This window comes from Taudactylus pleione, unplaced genomic scaffold (assembly GCF_031769625.1).
Source record: "Taudactylus pleione unplaced genomic scaffold, aTauple2 ptg000241l, whole genome shotgun sequence".
Taxonomy (NCBI): domain Eukaryota; kingdom Metazoa; phylum Chordata; class Amphibia; order Anura; family Myobatrachidae; genus Taudactylus; species Taudactylus pleione.
Genome location: NW_028284643.1, coordinates 1003871 through 1023035, shown reverse-complemented (window position 1 = coordinate 1023035; position 19165 = coordinate 1003871). Strand labels below are relative to the sequence as shown.

The following is a 19165-nucleotide window of genomic DNA, read 5'->3' as shown; positions in this document are numbered from 1 at the left end:
CTAACCACAACATCCCCCTAATGCCTAACCACAACATCCCCCTAGTGCCTAACCACAACATCCCCCTAGTGCCTAACCACAAAATCCCCCTTGTGCCTAACCCTAACATTCCCTCCCCTCCCGCAGTATAACCCTAACATTTTCTCTAGTGCCTAAGCCTAAACCTCCCCTCCCACAGCCTAACCCCCCTAGTTCCTAACTTCCCCCTAGTGCCTCACTCCAACCTCCCCCAGGTGCCTTATCCTAATATCCCCTCCCACAGCCTAACCCTCCCCCTATTGCCTGACCCTAACCCTAACCTCCCCTAGTGTGTAACCCTAACCCTGCCCCTAGTGCCTAACCATCTCTCCTGTAGCCTAACCCTAACCTCCCCCTAGTGCCTAACCCCAACATCCCCTCCTGCAGCCTAACATGTTCGATGTCGACATTGCAACAAATCAAAATGGTTAACATTGTGGTGTCGATATTATGACTGCATCCTCTCCAGCAAAGTCATTGCCGGTCCCTGTACTAATATATGATCAAGTGATGCACAGGAGGGAAGAGAGGGCGGGGTCACTGTTAGTCTATAATGCTTTGGCTCAGAGCTATGCTCTGTCCCCTGGCAGAAGTTAGGCTACAATAGGTATAGAAGGAAGCATATGGCTGTGAATCTCTCAGTACTTATCACTGCTGCATGATGGCTGTGTATCTCTCAGTACTTATCACTCACTGCTGCATGATGGCTGTGTATTTCTCAGTGGTTATTACTCACTGCTGCATGATGGCTGTGTATCTCTCAGTACTTATCACTCACTGCTGCATGATGGCTGTGTATCTCTCAGTGCTTATTACTCACTGCTGCATGATGGCTGTGTATCTCTCAGTACTTATCACTCACTGCTGCATGATGGCTGTGTATCTCTCAGTGCTTATCACACACTGCTACATGATGGCTTTGTATTTCTCAGTGCTTATCACTCACTGCTGCATGATGGCTGTGTATCTCTCAGTGCTTATTACTCACTGCTGCATGATGGCTGTGTATCTCTCAGTGCTTATCACTCACTGCTGCATGATGGCTGTGTATTTCTCAGTGCTTATCACTCACTGCTGCATGATGGCTGTGTATCTCTCAGTGCTTATTACTCACTGCTGCATGATGGCTGTGTATCTCTCAGTGCTTATCACTCACTGCTGCATGATGGCTGTGTATTTCTCAGTGCTTATCACTCACTGCTGCATGATGGCTGTTTATTTCTCAGTGCTTATCACTCACTGCTGCATGATGGCTGTGTATCTCTCAGTACTTATCACTCACTGCTGCATGATGGCTGTGTATCTCTCAGTGCTTATCACTCACTGCTGCATGATGGCTGTGTATCTCAGTGCTTATCACTCACTGCTGCATGATGGCTGTGTATCGCTCAGTGCTTATTACTCACTGCTGCATGATGGCTGTGTATCTCTCAGTACTTATCACTCACTGCTGCATGATGGCTGTGTATCTCAGTGCTTATTACTCACTGCTGCATGATGGCTGTGTATCTCTCAGTACTTATCACTCACTGCTACATGATGGCTGTGTATTTCAGTGTTTATCACTCACTGCTGCATGATGGCTGTGTATCTCTCAGTACTTATCACTCACTGCTGCATGATGGCTGTGTATCTCTCAGTGCTTATCACTCACTGCTGCATGATGGCTGTGTATCTCAGTGCTTATCACTCACTGCTGCATGATGGCTGTGTATCTCTCAGTGCTTATTACTCACTGCTGCATGATGGCTGTGTATCTCTCAGTACTTATCACTCACTGCTGCATGATGGCTGTGTATCTCTCAGTACTTATCACTCACTGCTGCATGATGGCTGTGTATCTCTCAGTGCTTATCACTCACTGTTGCATGATGGCTGTGTATCTCTCAGTGCTTATCACTCACTGCTGCATGATGGCTGTGTATCTCTCAGTGCTTATCACTCACTGCTGCATGATGGCTGTGTATCTCGCAGTGCTTATTATTCACTGCTCCATGATGGTTTTGTATTTCTCAGTGCTTATCACTCACTGCTTCATGATGGCTGTGTATCTCTCAGTGCTTACCACTCACTGCTGCATGATGGCTGTGTATCTCTCAGTGCTTATTACTCATTGCTCCATGATGGCTGTGTATCTCTCAGTGCTTATCACTCACTGCTGCATGATGGCTGTGTATCTCGCAGTGCTTATTACTCACTGCTCCATGATGGCTGTGTATCTCGCAGTGCTTATTACTCACTGCTGCATGATGGCTGTGTATCTCTCAGTGCTTATCACACACTGCTGCATGATGGCTGTGTATTTCTCAGTGCTTATTACTCACTGCTGCATGATGGCTGTGTATCTCGCAGTGCTTATTACTCACTGCTTCATGATGGCTGTGTATCTCTCAGTGCTTATCACACACTGCTGCATGATGGCTGTGTATCTGTCAGTGCTTATTACTCACTGCTGCATGATGGCTGTGTATCTTGCAGTGCTTATTACTCACTGCTTCATGATGGCTGTGTATCTCTCAGTGCTTATCACACACTGCTGCATGATGGCTGTGTATCTCTCAGTGCTTATCACTCTCTGCTTCATGATGGCTGTCTATCTCTAAGTGCTTATTACTCACAGCTGTATGATGGCTGTGTATCTCTCAGTACTTATTACCCATTGCTGCATGATGGCTGTGTATCTCTCAGTGCTTATTACTCATTGCTCCATGATGGCTGTGTATCTTTCAGTGCTTATCACTCACTGCTGCATGATGGCTGTGTATTTTTCAGTGCTTATCACTCACTGATACATGATGGCTGTGTATCTTTCAGTGCTTATCACTCACTGCTGCATGATGGCTGTGTATCTCTCAGTGCTTATCGCTCACTGCTGCATGATGGCTGTGTATCTCTCAGTGCTTATCACTCACTGCTACATGATGGCTGTGTATCTCTAAGTGCTTATTACTCACAGCTTCTGATGGCTGTGTATCTCTCAGTACTCATCAATCACTGCTGCATGATGGCTGTGTATCTCTCAGTGCTTATTACTCACTGCTGCATGATGGCTGTGTATTTCTCAGTGCTTATCACTCACTGCTGCATGATGGCTGTGTATCTCTCAGTACTTATCACTGCTGCATGATGGCTGTGTATCTCTCAGTACATATCACTCACTGCTGCATGATGGCTGTGTATTTCTCAGTGCTTATTACTCACTGCTGCATGATGGCTGTGTATCTCTCAGTACTTATCACTCACTGCTGCATGATGGCTGTGTATCTCTCAGTGCTTATTACTCACTGCTGCATGATGGCTGTGTATCTCTCAGTACTTATCACTCACTGCTGCATGATGGCTGTGTATCTCTCAGTGCTTATTACTCACTGCTGCATGATGGCTGTGTATCTCTCAGTGCTTATCACACACTGCTACATGATGGCTTTGTATTTCTCAGTGCTTATCACTCACTGCTGCATGATGGCTGTGTATCTCTCAGTGCTTATTACTCACTGCTGCATGATGGCTGTGTATCTCTCAGTGCTTATCACTCACTGCTGCATGATGGCTGTGTATTTCTCAGTGCTTATCACTCACTGCTGCATGATGGCTGTGTATCTCTCAGTGCTTATTACTCACTGCTGCATGATGGCTGTGTATCTCTCAGTGCTTATCACTCACTGCTGCATGATGGCTGTGTATTTCTCAGTGCTTATGACTCACAGCTGCATGATGGCTGTGTATTTCTCAGTGCTTATCACTCACTGCTGCATGAAGGCTGTGTATCTCTCAGTACTTATCACTCACTGCTGCATGATGGCTGTGTATCTCTCAGTGCTTATCACTCACTGCTGCATGATGGCTGTGTATCTCAGTGCTTATCACTCACTGCTGCATGATGGCTGTGTATCGCTCAGTGCTTATCACTCACTGCTGCATGATGGCTGTGTATCTCTCAGTACTTATCACTCACTGCTGCATGATGGCTGTGTATCTCAGTGCTTATTACTCACTGCTGAATGATGGCTGTGTATCTCTCAGTACTTATCACTCACTGCTGCATGATGGCTGTGTATCTCAGTGTTTATTACTCACTGCTGCATGATGGCTGTGTATCTCTCAGTACTTATCACTCACTGCTGCATGATGGCTGTGTATCTCTCAGTGCTTATCACTCACTGCTGCATGATGGCTGTGTATCTCAGTGCTTATCACTCACTGCTGCATGATGGCTGTGTATCTCTCAGTGCTTATTACTCACTGCTGCATGATGGCTGTGTATCTCTCAGTACTTATCACTCACTGCTGCATGATGGCTGTGTATCTCTCAGTACTTATCACTCACTGCTGCATGATGGCTGTGTATCTCTCAGTGCCTATCACTCACTGTTGCATGATCGCTGTGTATCTCTCAGTGCTTATCACTCACTGCTGCATGATGGCTGTGTATCTCTCAGTGCTTATCACTCACTGCTGCATGATGGCTGTGTATCTCGCAGAGCTTATTATTCACTGCTCCATGATGGTTGTGTATTTCTCAGTGCTTATCACTCACTGCTTCATGATGGCTGTGTATCTCTCAGTGCTTACCACACACTGCTGCATGATGGCTGTGTATCTCTCAGTGCTTATTACTCATTGCTCCATGATGGCTGTGTATCTCTCAGTGCTTATCACTCACTGCTGCATGATGGCTGTGTATCTCGCAGTGCTTATTACTCACTGCTCCATGATGGCTGTGTATCTCGCAGTGCTTATTACTCACTGCTCCATGATGGCTGTGTATCTCTCAGTGCTTATCACACACTGCTGCATGATGGCTGTGTATTTCTCAGTGCTTATTACTCACTGCTGCATGATGGCTGTGTATCTCGCAGTGCTTATTACTCACTGCTTCATGATGGCTGTGTATCTCTCAGTGCTTATCTCACACTGCTGCATGATGGCTGTGTATCTCTCAGTGCTTATTACTCACTGCTGCATTATGGCTGTGTATCTCGCAGTGCTTATTACTCACTGCTTCATGATGGCTGTGTATCTCTCAGTGCTTATCACTCACTGCTGCATGATGTCTGTGTATCTCTCAGTGCTTATCACTCACTGCTCCATGATGGCTGTGTATCTCTCAGTGCTTATCACTCACTGCTGCATGATGGCTGTGTATCTCTAAGTGCTTATTACTCACAGCTGCATGATGGCTGTGTATCTCTCAGTACTCATCACTCACTGCTGCATGATGGCTGTGTATCTCTCAGTGCTTATTACTCACTGCCCCATGATGGCTGTGTATCTCTAAGTGCTTATTACTCACAGATGCATGATGGCTGTGTATCTCTCAGTGCTTATCACTCACAGCTGCACGATGGCTGTGTATCTCTCAGTGCTTATTACTCACTACTCCATGATGGCTGTGTATCTCCAAATGCTTATTACTCACAGCTGCATGATGTCTGTGTATCTCTCAGTGCTTATCACTCACTGCTACATGATGGCTGTGTATCTCTCAGTGCTTATTACTCACAGCTGCATGATGGCTGTGTATCTCCAAGTGCTTATAACTCACTGCTGCGTGACGGCTGTGTATCTCTCAGTGCTTATCACACACTGCTGCATGATGGCTGTGTATCTCTCAGTGCTTATCACTCACTGCTGCATGATGGCTGTGTATCTCTCAGTGCTTATTACTCACTGCTGCATGATGGCTGTGTATCTCTCAGTGCTTATTACTCACTGCTCCATGATGGCTGTGTATATCTATGTGCTTATTACTCACAGCTGCATGATGGCTGTGTATCTCTCAGTGCTTATCACTCACTGCTACATGATGGCTGTGTATCTCTCAGTGCTTATCACTCACTGCTACATGATGGCTGTGTATCTCTAAGTGCTTATTACTCACTGCTGCATGATGGCTGTGTATCTCTCAGTGCTTATCACTCTCTGCTTCATGATGGCTGTCTATCTCTAAGTGCTTATTACTCACAGCTGTATGATGGCTGTGTATCTCTCAGTACTTATTACCCATTGCTGCATGATGGCTGTGTATCTCTCAGTGCTTATTACTCATTGCTCCATGATGGCTGTGTATCTTTCAGTGCTTATCACTCACTGCTGCATGATGGCTGTGTATTTTTCAGTGCTTATCACTCACTGATACATGATGGCTGTGTATCTTTCAGTGCTTATCACTCACTGCTGCATGATGGCTGTGTATCTCTCAGTGCTTATCGCTCACTGCTGCATGATGGCTGTGTATCTCTCAGTGCTTATCACTCACTGCTACATGATGGCTGTGTATCTCTAAGTGCTTATTACTCACAGCTTCTGATGGCTGTGTATCTCTCAGTACTCATCAATCACTGCTGCATGATGGCTGTGTATCTCTCAGTGCTTATTACTCACTGCTGCATGATGGCTGTGTATTTCTCAGTGCTTATCACTCACTGCTGCATGATGGCTGTGTATCTCTCAGTACTTATCACTGCTGCATGATGGCTGTGTATCTCTCAGTACATATCACTCACTGCTGCATGATGGCTGTGTATTTCTCAGTGCTTATTACTCACTGCTGCATGATGGCTGTGTATCTCTCAGTACTTATCACTCACTGCTGCATGATGGCTGTGTATCTCTCAGTGCTTATTACTCACTGCTGCATGATGGCTGTGTATCTCTCAGTACTTATCACTCACTGCTGCATGATGGCTGTGTATCTCTCAGTGCTTATTACTCACTGCTGCATGATGGCTGTGTATCTCTCAGTGCTTATCACACACTGCTACATGATGGCTTTGTATTTCTCAGTGCTTATCACTCACTGCTGCATGATGGCTGTGTATCTCTCAGTGCTTATTACTCACTGCTGCATGATGGCTGTGTATCTCTCAGTGCTTATCACTCACTGCTGCATGATGGCTGTGTATTTCTCAGTGCTTATCACTCACTGCTGCATGATGGCTGTGTATCTCTCAGTGCTTATTACTCACTGCTGCATGATGGCTGTGTATCTCTCAGTGCTTATCACTCACTGCTGCATGATGGCTGTGTATTTCTCAGTGCTTATGACTCACAGCTGCATGATGGCTGTGTATTTCTCAGTGCTTATCACTCACTGCTGCATGAAGGCTGTGTATCTCTCAGTACTTATCACTCACTGCTGCATGATGGCTGTGTATCTCTCAGTGCTTATCACTCACTGCTGCATGATGGCTGTGTATCTCAGTGCTTATCACTCACTGCTGCATGATGGCTGTGTATCGCTCAGTGCTTATCACTCACTGCTGCATGATGGCTGTGTATCTCTCAGTACTTATCACTCACTGCTGCATGATGGCTGTGTATCTCAGTGCTTATTACTCACTGCTGAATGATGGCTGTGTATCTCTCAGTACTTATCACTCACTGCTGCATGATGGCTGTGTATCTCAGTGTTTATTACTCACTGCTGCATGATGGCTGTGTATCTCTCAGTACTTATCACTCACTGCTGCATGATGGCTGTGTATCTCTCAGTGCTTATCACTCACTGCTGCATGATGGCTGTGTATCTCAGTGCTTATCACTCACTGCTGCATGATGGCTGTGTATCTCTCAGTGCTTATTACTCACTGCTGCATGATGGCTGTGTATCTCTCAGTACTTATCACTCACTGCTGCATGATGGCTGTGTATCTCTCAGTACTTATCACTCACTGCTGCATGATGGCTGTGTATCTCTCAGTGCCTATCACTCACTGTTGCATGATCGCTGTGTATCTCTCAGTGCTTATCACTCACTGCTGCATGATGGCTGTGTATCTCTCAGTGCTTATCACTCACTGCTGCATGATGGCTGTGTATCTCGCAGAGCTTATTATTCACTGCTCCATGATGGTTGTGTATTTCTCAGTGCTTATCACTCACTGCTTCATGATGGCTGTGTATCTCTCAGTGCTTACCACACACTGCTGCATGATGGCTGTGTATCTCTCAGTGCTTATTACTCATTGCTCCATGATGGCTGTGTATCTCTCAGTGCTTATCACTCACTGCTGCATGATGGCTGTGTATCTCGCAGTGCTTATTACTCACTGCTCCATGATGGCTGTGTATCTCGCAGTGCTTATTACTCACTGCTCCATGATGGCTGTGTATCTCTCAGTGCTTATCACACACTGCTGCATGATGGCTGTGTATTTCTCAGTGCTTATTACTCACTGCTGCATGATGGCTGTGTATCTCGCAGTGCTTATTACTCACTGCTTCATGATGGCTGTGTATCTCTCAGTGCTTATCTCACACTGCTGCATGATGGCTGTGTATCTCTCAGTGCTTATTACTCACTGCTGCATTATGGCTGTGTATCTCGCAGTGCTTATTACTCACTGCTTCATGATGGCTGTGTATCTCTCAGTGCTTATCACTCACTGCTGCATGATGTCTGTGTATCTCTCAGTGCTTATCACTCACTGCTCCATGATGGCTGTGTATCTCTCAGTGCTTATCACTCACTGCTGCATGATGGCTGTGTATCTCTAAGTGCTTATTACTCACAGCTGCATGATGGCTGTGTATCTCTCAGTACTCATCACTCACTGCTGCATGATGGCTGTGTATCTCTCAGTGCTTATTACTCACTGCCCCATGATGGCTGTGTATCTCTAAGTGCTTATTACTCACAGATGCATGATGGCTGTGTATCTCTCAGTGCTTATCACTCACAGCTGCACGATGGCTGTGTATCTCTCAGTGCTTATTACTCACTACTCCATGATGGCTGTGTATCTCCAAATGCTTATTACTCACAGCTGCATGATGTCTGTGTATCTCTCAGTGCTTATCACTCACTGCTACATGATGGCTGTGTATCTCTCAGTGCTTATTACTCACAGCTGCATGATGGCTGTGTATCTCCAAGTGCTTATAACTCACTGCTGCGTGACGGCTGTGTATCTCTCAGTGCTTATCACACACTGCTGCATGATGGCTGTGTATCTCTCAGTGCTTATCACTCACTGCTGCATGATGGCTGTGTATCTCTCAGTGCTTATTACTCACTGCTGCATGATGGCTGTGTATCTCTCAGTGCTTATTACTCACTGCTCCATGATGGCTGTGTATATCTATGTGCTTATTACTCACAGCTGCATGATGGCTGTGTATCTCTCAGTGCTTATCACTCACTGCTACATGATGGCTGTGTATCTCTAAGTGCTTATTACTCACAGCTGTATGATGGCTGTGTATCTCTCAGTGCTTATCACTCACTGCTGCATGATGGCTGTGTATCTCTCAGTGCTTGTTACTCACAGATGCATGATGGCTGTGTATCTCTCAGTGCTTAGTACTCACAGATGCATGATGGCTGTGTATCTCTCAGTGCTTATTACTCACAGATGCATGATGGCTGTGTATCTCTCAGTGCTTATTACTCACTACTCCATGATGGCTGTGTATCTCCAAGTGCTTATCACTCACTGCTGCATGATGTCTGTGTATCTCTCTGTGCTTATCACTCACTGCTAGATGATGGCTGTGTAACTCTCAGTGCTTATCACTCACTGCTACATGATGGCTGTGTAACTCTCAGTGCTTATCACTCACTGCTGCATGATGGCTGTGTAACTCTCAGTGCTTATCACTCACTGCTGCATGATGGCTGTGTATCTCTCAGTGCTTATCACTCACTGCTACATGATGGCTGTGTATCTCACAGTACTTATCACTCACTGCTGCATGATGGCTGTGTATCTCAGTGTTTATCACTCACTGCTCCATGATGGCTGTGTATCTCTCAGTGCTTATCACTCACTGCTGCATGATGGCTGTGTATCTTTCAGTGCTTATCACTCACTTCTACATGATGGTTGTGTAACTCTCAGTGCTTATCACTCACTGCCGCATGATGGCTGTGTATCTCTCAGTGCTTATCACTCACTGCTGTATGATGGCTGTGTATCTCTCAGTACTTATCACTCACTGCTCTTTGTGATGACAACATAAACAAGTATCCCGTATTATTGCATGTTGCCCTAGTAGTGCAGGGACGGTTTGACTAACCACGTTACACAACATCTGGCACACAGTATAGAGACAAGCCTTTGGTTCTCAGGGCAAGTAAACACGCTCACGTCATGCGACATAGTAAAGTCCTTTGTGAGATGTCATTCATCAGTCTTTGCCCACCGCTGACACATTCACTATTTAAAGTTCACGCTCTTTTGCTTTTCCTGAATAGGAATTTTTTCTCGCTCACCACATTCCTGGCATCCAGCCGCTTTCAGGAAAACCTCAAAAATAGAATTCAACAAACAGATAAGAGGCCGCCGTGCAGAATAAAACACTTTCTGCACAAATCACAGCGTCAATCACGTACAGGAAGTTCGAAGCTGCTAGAAGGCATTCAAGCAGTTCCTATCCCACCCCCTTCCCCTAAAATAATAGTCAGAAGTGCATCCCCAACTTTCTCAGTAGCTCTGGTCTTGTCTGTCAGGCCTCCCAGGGCACTGGCTCACTGACAGCGATTGTTCTTGTCTGTCCTTCTGTTGTATATCGGAGATATCTAACGGTTTAAATTTATTGTACTATTTGCATACTTTCCTACTTTTAAAGTCTCCTTGCCGGAAGGAGCCCGATGAAGAGACGCAGCTTACTGCTGTAGAGGGTGAGGCCGGACTCCCACATCATTAGGTTCCTGATTAGCCCCACCCTCTCCCTACGCTGATTTCCTAGGAAGTTGGGAGGATTTGGGAGATACGGCCACCCTTCTGGGGGTGCCGGGGACTACCCGAAAAATTTGGAGTCTACCACACCTTCAGGTATAGTAGGCAACCCACTCCTTCCCTGTGGGCACTGGCGTCACAAGGGGGGTACAGGCCGCACCTGGCTGTCACCAGCCGAGGGGTGACACCAAAGTGGTGGCTCCCCCTCAGTGACAAGAGCCTGGTGCTGCATTAAGTTCAGCACTCAGCTCCTAGCACAGTGAGGTGGCCGGCACTTCACACAGGTTGTCCCCGGGGGGCAGCCTGCACCTCTGGCACCCCAAGTGTGACAAAAGACGGGGGTAGGGGCCGCGAGGACCCACCCCCACACGCGAGGACACACCCCCTATTACTAGCTACCCGCACCAGGTGAAAAGAGAGGTAGGGACGCCACTGCCTGTGGGAAGTAGTTCCAGGTTGCGAGGAGGGGATCCAACCCTCCGTCTCTGTCCGGCTCCTTCCGCCAGACGTCGGAGCTCTTGTGCACATGCGTGACCTGTAGGTCACACATGCGCACTTGTCTCACTGTTCCGATGGTAGTTAAGCCGCTCGTGGAGACAGCTGATTTGCGGATCAGCTGTCTCTGTGCTGGAGCAACGATGAATTGCTCCAGCGCTCGCGGCGAGTTAGTATGTTAATTATCGGGCTCCGTTCGGACCCCGATAATGAACATAATGAATAGACCCCATAAACTCCTGAAAATAATATCCATAAGTAAAGCCGAAGACTTATTGCTTTTATATAACGCTTGCAGAGGACACCCAGGATTAACAAAAATGTCCCGTCCCCTCATTTTGATCTATTAAAGGCACATTGACCTTTCCTCTTGGTGAACTCACATAAGCCCCAACACTTGCAAATTTTGCGATATGGTTTATTGTTCTGCCAGCCAAATTGGGGAGCTTTGCAGCTGGAGTGCGGGTTTGGTAAGTGGGGACAATTTATGTCCAAAAGTGGTTTCCCTGAAAGCTACAACTAGTATTTGCCTAACAACAGTTCTCATTTCCTGTAACAAAGTTCCCTAGTAAACCTGTCACTGTCACGCTCAGTGAAGTTACTGATATATTTTTATTTTTTTAGAAATCCTGATATAAGTTGAAAATAATTGTATATCTTTGTTAAAATTATTTCTTAGTTAAATGACCACAAAATCTCAATCTGGAAATCTTCAGATATGAACCACGAAGGTAGAAAGTGATGTAATATCTCCCCAAAATCCACTGCAGACAGATGACACCCCCTTACATCTTTAGGATAGTGTACTGATGCTATAGCACCGTACGCTACTCTGACAACACTGGCTTCGCCTCTGTTTATGAATATATCAAACCTCACACAGTGCGGTTGTGCAGAGCAAGTCTGCCAAGCTATCAGTCACTCTCTGTCTGTTCTAGTAGAGAAGCTATACCATCTGATATCACAGCCAGCTGCACAGGAGTGTCAGAAAGTATAGCGAACACATTTATATTATTCAGCTCAGTAATATATTTATATATTATACATATACAGACACTTTATAATGTCAAATATTGGCTTCAATTACACTTTAATGAACAGACAACAAAAATCCGATAAGAGCAGATAACGTAGTTACAATGTAACCTCTTTCTGTTGAACGTGATGTTGCCCACAGTAATCTGGATACATGTGAACTCTAAAAAAAATTTCTCTGATTTCTACATTATTCTTTTACATTCAAATACAATACGGTAAATAACATCATCGTATTACATGCTACGCCTCATCCAGTTCCTTCTCTATAAGGACTGTTCACCTGATCCTGAGGAGGAGGCGATGCTGATGGAGTCACAGTGAGCATTTGCGGTAGGTAATGAGGTGGTGGTGAGTAAATCACCAGAATGATGCAACTGTTTCGGGTGGGGGGGGGGGTCGTAGGCAGTGATTGCGTCCTTGTATGCAGCGGTACTGGCCCCGGCGTCTTAGTTCCGATGGACATAGGGTTGCTCAGACCTTGGATGATGCAGCCTCTTTGGATGCAAACGGCGGATTTGAGACGCAGGCGGTGGGCGGCACACAGCCAGCAGATCATGAGTAATATTATAACACAGACGCAGCCAGCAGATCGCTGGGTAATATTATAGCACAGGCACAGCCAGCAGATCACTGGGTAATATTATAGCACAGATGCAGCCAGCAGATCGCTGGGTAATATTATAGCACAGCTACAGCCAGCAGATCGCTGGGTAATATTGTAGCACAGACACAGCCAACAGATCGCTGAGTAATATTATAGCACAGACACAGCCAGCAGATCGCTGGGTAATATTATAGCACAGCTACAGCCAGCAGATCGCTGGGTAATATTATAGCACAGGCACAGCCAGCAGATCGCTGGGTAATATTATAGCACAGACACAGCCAGCAGATCGCTGTGTAATATTATAGCACAGACACAGCCAGCAGATCGCTGGGTAATATTATAGCAAAGACACAGCCAGCAAATCGCTGGGTAATATAATAGCACAGCTACAGCCAGCAGATCGCTGAGTAATATTATAGCACAGATGCAGCCAGCAGATTGCTGGGTAATATTATAGCACAGACACAGCCAGCAGATCGCTGGGTAATATTATAGCACAAACGCAGAAAGCAGATCGCTGAGTAATATTATAGCACAGATGCAGCCAGCAGATCGCTGAGTAATATTATAGCACAGGCACAGCCAGCAGATCGCTGGGTAATATTATAGCAAAGACGTAGCCAGCAGATCGCTGGGTAATATTATAGCACAAACGCAGAAAGCAGATCGCTGGGTAATATTATAGCACAGGCACAGCCAGCAGATCGCTGGGTAATATTATAGGACAGGCACAGCCAGCAGATCACTAGGTAATATAGGCACAGAACGTTACATTCACAGATGTTCCAACCTTCACTCTTGCTCCTCATTAAACACAAGTTATTTGATGAATGGGACCTTTGTCTGCTTCCACCTTGTATTTTGCACAGATTGGGGTGTATTCAGCAATGATTTTTTAAAATAAACTATAATTTCCATATTTTTTAAATAAATCCAATATACAGCAATGGGTTAATGGAAAAGATAACGCGATTATCTTCTCTATTAATTCCCATATCTCAGAGTACCGCACTGTAGGGATCAGCCATTGATCTCTACAGTGCTTTAACGCTTTTTGCTATTCAGCAAAGCAAAAAGCGCTAAATTACTCGATAAATCATTACTTTATAGAACGCCATCTCAGAATTAAGAAAATACATTAAATTACCCGAAAACTGCAGGGACAGAGGGAAATGTTCCCATAAGTCCCTGCAGCATCTTGTAACTCCGCCCAGTCTCCGTCCCTGGTTTGCGGTGACCGCCGTCAGGTAAGTCACTCTAGAGCATGTCAACCCTCCCTAAATTGATTGACATGTGTACACAGGCTTTATATTAGCCTGTATTCGTTTATATTTATGTGCTATTATATTTAAAATGTATATATAAATGTTAAATATAAAATCACATCAAAATACATGTATACAGACTAAAATAAAGCCTGTGTACACATGTCAATCAATTTAGGACAGGCTGTATTTGAACTTACCCCTCTGCGGTCACCTCAAAGCATGGACGGAGACTGTTCCCCAGCGCATGACTGACACAGAAGGTTTTGTATTGTTTTGGGAAACCGATAACAACGCCTTCTGTAACATCGCAGGGGCAGCGCGTTACCACAACCGCTCTCCCTGCAGAAAATATTGCTGAATAGCTTCCTTAAATGTCAATAATTGAAAAAAAAATTGTGACGATGTTGTCCGATAATATTCTGGGCAACATCGTCACTATTGCCGAGTAGACGCCATTGTCATGTATCTGATAACACCGCAGCATCCGGCCTTTCAGTATAGTTCTAGGCAGTCAGATACTTTTCCTTGCTGAGCTGAAGTTACCATTACACCTGCCAGGGTCATTTGCTTAATAACCGTAGAAGGATGCTCAGAATATACTGTATACAATCTAAAATGTTATAGTAACCTATTCACTGCCACAGCACTTTCTTGTTAGAAGTATGCAGGAAGCTTTTATTTTATAAGTCCCAGAAATTACATCCAAGGCCCGTATTCAATTTGAGGCGAAAAGTCCAGACTTTTCGCCTCCTTCGCCTGTTTTCCAAGCGGAAAAGTATTGCGTGCGTGCCCGCTATTCCCCGTATTCAATTTCAAAGTCGGCGAAATTGGGAACCTGCGAAACTTGGATTGGTGACAAAAAAAAAAGGGAATTTTCGGGAAATCATCCTAGGACCCCCCTAAAGATGTCCAGACATGGGGGATCACTATGGGCACCCCTGTTGGGTTTTTAAATAGCCGCAGCAGGTGCATAAACGCGGCTTTAAAGAAGGTGATGCAGAAGAGCATTTAGAAGTTTTTTTGGGGAAAAATAACTATGCCCATCAAATTTGGGGTACTTGAAAATGGGGCAAGCATATTGTTAAGTCCTTGAAATGATTATTAAAAATTCTGCAAAAAATGCACCTGCCGCTACTCCACAATGAAGAAAACACCTGCCGCATATAAGGGAAACCCTCAGGACTCCATTCCGCTAATTTAGAATTGTGTTCCCTATTTTTTTTTTTAAACCTCAAAATTTGAATTCATTTTTTGGGTTGTGCCTATTTTTTTTTTTTTAACACAATTATTTTTATGGACCATTCCCAGGGGTGCAGGCTATTTTTTTTTAAGCCTGCACCCCTAAACCCCAATTCTGTACTTTTTTATCGCCTGCTAAATTATCCCCGTTTTTTTACATTGACTTTTCACACAGGCGAAAAGTCAATTAAATTAAATACGGGGATATTGGAAATAGGCAAAAATTACGTCATCGCCCCATATTGAATATTGCCCCAAGACTGGTCCGTTTTATGCCGATTTGTGGCCAATTGCTCAGACTGTGTGTATATACAGTGTTGGATAACTAGAGAGATAATAGAGACAAGCGCAATAAATCACTACAGAAGCAGTAATGAGCAGTAATGAGTTAGCAGCAACACCCAGAGCTATGTAATAACGGGACTATCAGAGTCATTTTATAATATAATTAAATATAATTAAATTGGAAGTTTTATTATATTGGACTATATTGATCGCAGACCCATCCTCTACTCACAGAGGAGACAGATATTTTGTGAGCGGATCCAATATTTATGAGCTGTAGCCTATCAATTCACTGTGTCACAGGTTCAATGCAAAGCAATAGGTACCTGCCCAGGACATGGCAGCGACCACCGTGTGCAGGTGACATATACAGTATGCTTTAAATAAATTCCCATATTGTACTCAGCACTTATGATCCATAAATAATCATTAATAAAAACCACAATGAAGTATAACTCTAATCAGTAAGAGCAGCGACGCACAGCAAGCATAGTTTTATAAATATGTATTATTTCATGAAATTAAATTTATTATAATTGTCCATTATTTATTACATCCATTATCAAAAGGGTAGGCATCCTGTGGCACTCCAGCTGCTGTGGAACTACACATCCCAGCATGCACTGACACAGTGTGCTAATAGTCTGTTTCTGCATTATTTACATTACTGGTTTTATTTCCAAAACAAAACTCTTAGCACCAGTGAGTTACAGGCGCGTACACACTGTGCGATCAGGAAAGACAGTACCATTACGACATCGTAATCGTACTGTCATTACTGATCCCCTGCGGTGCCTACACTGAACGATCAGTCACTCAGCGCAGGCACCCTCCATCATTCCTGAACATGGGCGATCTGTCGCGCATCGCTGGTCGTTTCCTACATTTTAGTGCACGTTTTTGTGCACGATTACTGAGCGATTGCACGATTACGATGTCGTAATCGTGCAATCGCTCAGTATTATCGCCCAGTGTGTACGCACCTTTAATTGGCAAACAAAGCCAGCCCAAGTTTTCCCAGATGGAAGGTACGGAATAAACTCCACTCACCTTTACATCCGAGCTCAGGGATCCCAGTGTATCCAGTTACTTTACAAAGTCTGTTTCCCATTCAGCAGCATTCTGCGCTGTCGAGTCTGAGTCTTGTTGTTATCCAAGCGGCTTCCAAAACAGCCAAGGTCATGTCATGTAATGCAATCTGATCACTATAAAAGTTAGCGGTATGTGAATCACAACCCAGAGACACCGTCTATCCTCCTAATTTTATCCTGCAAATGGCAACACATTTCCTGCTGGAGAAACACATGGACACCCCCTGGCAGCAGCTTCCCCTGTCAGCACTGAGCAGATCTGATGCCTCCCGGCTATACAAGCCTCTGTACTGAAGTTTTACCATTCCTCCCCTTTCTCACACAGGAGCTGTGAACAGCTGAGCACAACACAGTACTTGTAGGAGTGGACTAGTCAGGGCAGGGTGTGATGTGCAGCAATGACCCTGGACGGAACGATTGCCATCCTAGGGGCAGGTAGGGGGTCATGGGCAGCCGTCTGTGCCCCTCCTATTGTTTGGCATTAGCATTTCACTTGTCGCATGTTAAATGTTCCCCCACCCCCCAGAACACTTCATGCGGCTTCTCTTCATCTGACCCAGGGGCATATGTTTTACAATCTTTAATGTAGAGGTAATAAATATTTTTCACCCAGTTTCGCAACGTGAAAATTTATATTTTCACTCAATTTTTTTTTTTACATTATGTATTTATTGAAGGACTAAAACATAATACAAATATCAAATATCAAATCTGTCACAAACAATTCCAATCGGTAAACGAAAACACATTTGCTAAAAATAATACAAAATACGGTCACATTTTATAACAAAACATATATATTCTTAAGTAATTACAGCAGAATGAAAAGAAAAAGGAAGGGGGGTAATGAGTAAGGGTGAAGAGAACAGGGAAGCCTCACAACCAGATAGCAAAAAACTATACATCCGACCGTCTACTTCTAGTGAACTGCGGGATATCTTCCAGAGTCTATTTGTTATCATCCCTAATCACGACAGAGCGTCTTATAATGTAACCATGGGCACCAGATCGCAGTGACATTTTGGCCCCTATCTTTATAGGGTAAAATTAGATCGTCCATAGACATGTAATGATTAAGACATGTATACCATTTAGACATGGAGGGGGCCGACATGGTCCTCCAGTGGACAGGGATTACGGCTTTGGAAGCACTCAATATATGACGTAATAAAGACTTTTTGAAATGAGCATAAGGTTTACGAATGAGATTCAGGAGCCAGAAACTAGGGCAGGAAGGCAAATCCTCTTGGAGAATAAGACTCGCCGTTTCAATTACTTTGTCCCAAAAAGGTCTGAGAGAGGAGCATTCCCACCAAATATGTAAAGGGGTACTCCTGGATACATTCTAGAGAGCTGGCTAGGACAGCGGTACCACCGTCTGAGGACTTTGTAATGTGTCTCCATTACTAACATATTTGATGAGGCGGAGAAGGTATTTCTGAAAACTTCTGGCCAATCATCTTCTCCTACTAAAGCCCGTAGATCTGATTCCGAATCAGCAATAAATTTTGGTCTAACAGAGAAAAGGCATTCAATCACCATTGTATAAATAGAGGACAGAGGACGTGAAGGAGACTCTTGAGATACACACATATTTTCAAATGGAGTATTCCCCCAACTATATGCGTTCGGGGGGGGCCAGGCTAGAGAGAAAATGCTTTAATTGAAGGTATTTCCAAATCTCAATATTAGGCAAACCCCATTTAAGTTGAATGGAGGGAAAAGTCATTATCTCCGAATTCTCAAACAAATGGTTAACCTTACGGATCCCCTGAGAACGATTTTCACTCAAATTTACTAAACATCCTCTTGCTGATAACAGCCAGGCCTGGCAAAGAGCTGGAGTCAGCGTGATAGTGTAACGCTATGACACTTTTTCCTGTTACGGGTCTCCGGCAGCCAATGGTGTTATCCTACTGATCCTCCAAGCATCAGAATGCTTTGCGTTCCGGAGCTTGGTAAATCTGACAGCTAATAATAACCTATGGGGGCTGTGGCTGCTGTCGGAATTGGAGGGACCTCCGATAATTGCTGCGTTCCCTCAAGGGGCGGATTGGCCGTTACCTACAGCGGGAAGATTCCCGGTGGGCCAATTGGGTTGTGGAGCCGCTTGTCACATGTGGCCCCGCCCCATATAATACGTCACCTGCCCAAAGCTTAATAGTCTCCTTCTTGACAGGCAGCCCGCCGGCTGCCTGTCACAACTAGCAGTGCCGAGGCCCGGGCCGCTGATAGTGTAAGAAGTGGAGAGGCCCCAGGACTGGCAGGAAAGGTAAGTTAAGCAGCAGCAGCAGCACAGGTTCGGTACATCGCCCCGCCCTCCTCCCCTCCTCGTGCATTGTGCAAACATAAAGCCAGCAGGTGTAGCAAGACGGGGGGAGGCTGCTCAAGTGCCCCTGTGTGTCCCCCCCCCCTCTCTCTGAAGGGCCCCCCAGTCTTTGA

At 45.0% G+C, this 19165-nt stretch overlaps 1 protein-coding gene across 1 annotated transcript in view; it reads right to left on the bottom strand.

Moving 5' to 3' along the window:
• The window catches only part of P2RY6 (pyrimidinergic receptor P2Y6), a 135952-nt gene extending 118942 nt beyond the window's left edge, over positions 1 to 17010 (bottom strand). Inside the window, exon 1 of the mRNA XM_088479571.1 lies at positions 16683 to 17010. The gene's annotated coding sequence lies outside the window, so the exon portion shown is untranslated. The remainder of the gene's footprint in view (positions 1 to 16682) is intronic.
• Positions 17011 to 19165: the final 2155 nt, after the last annotated feature.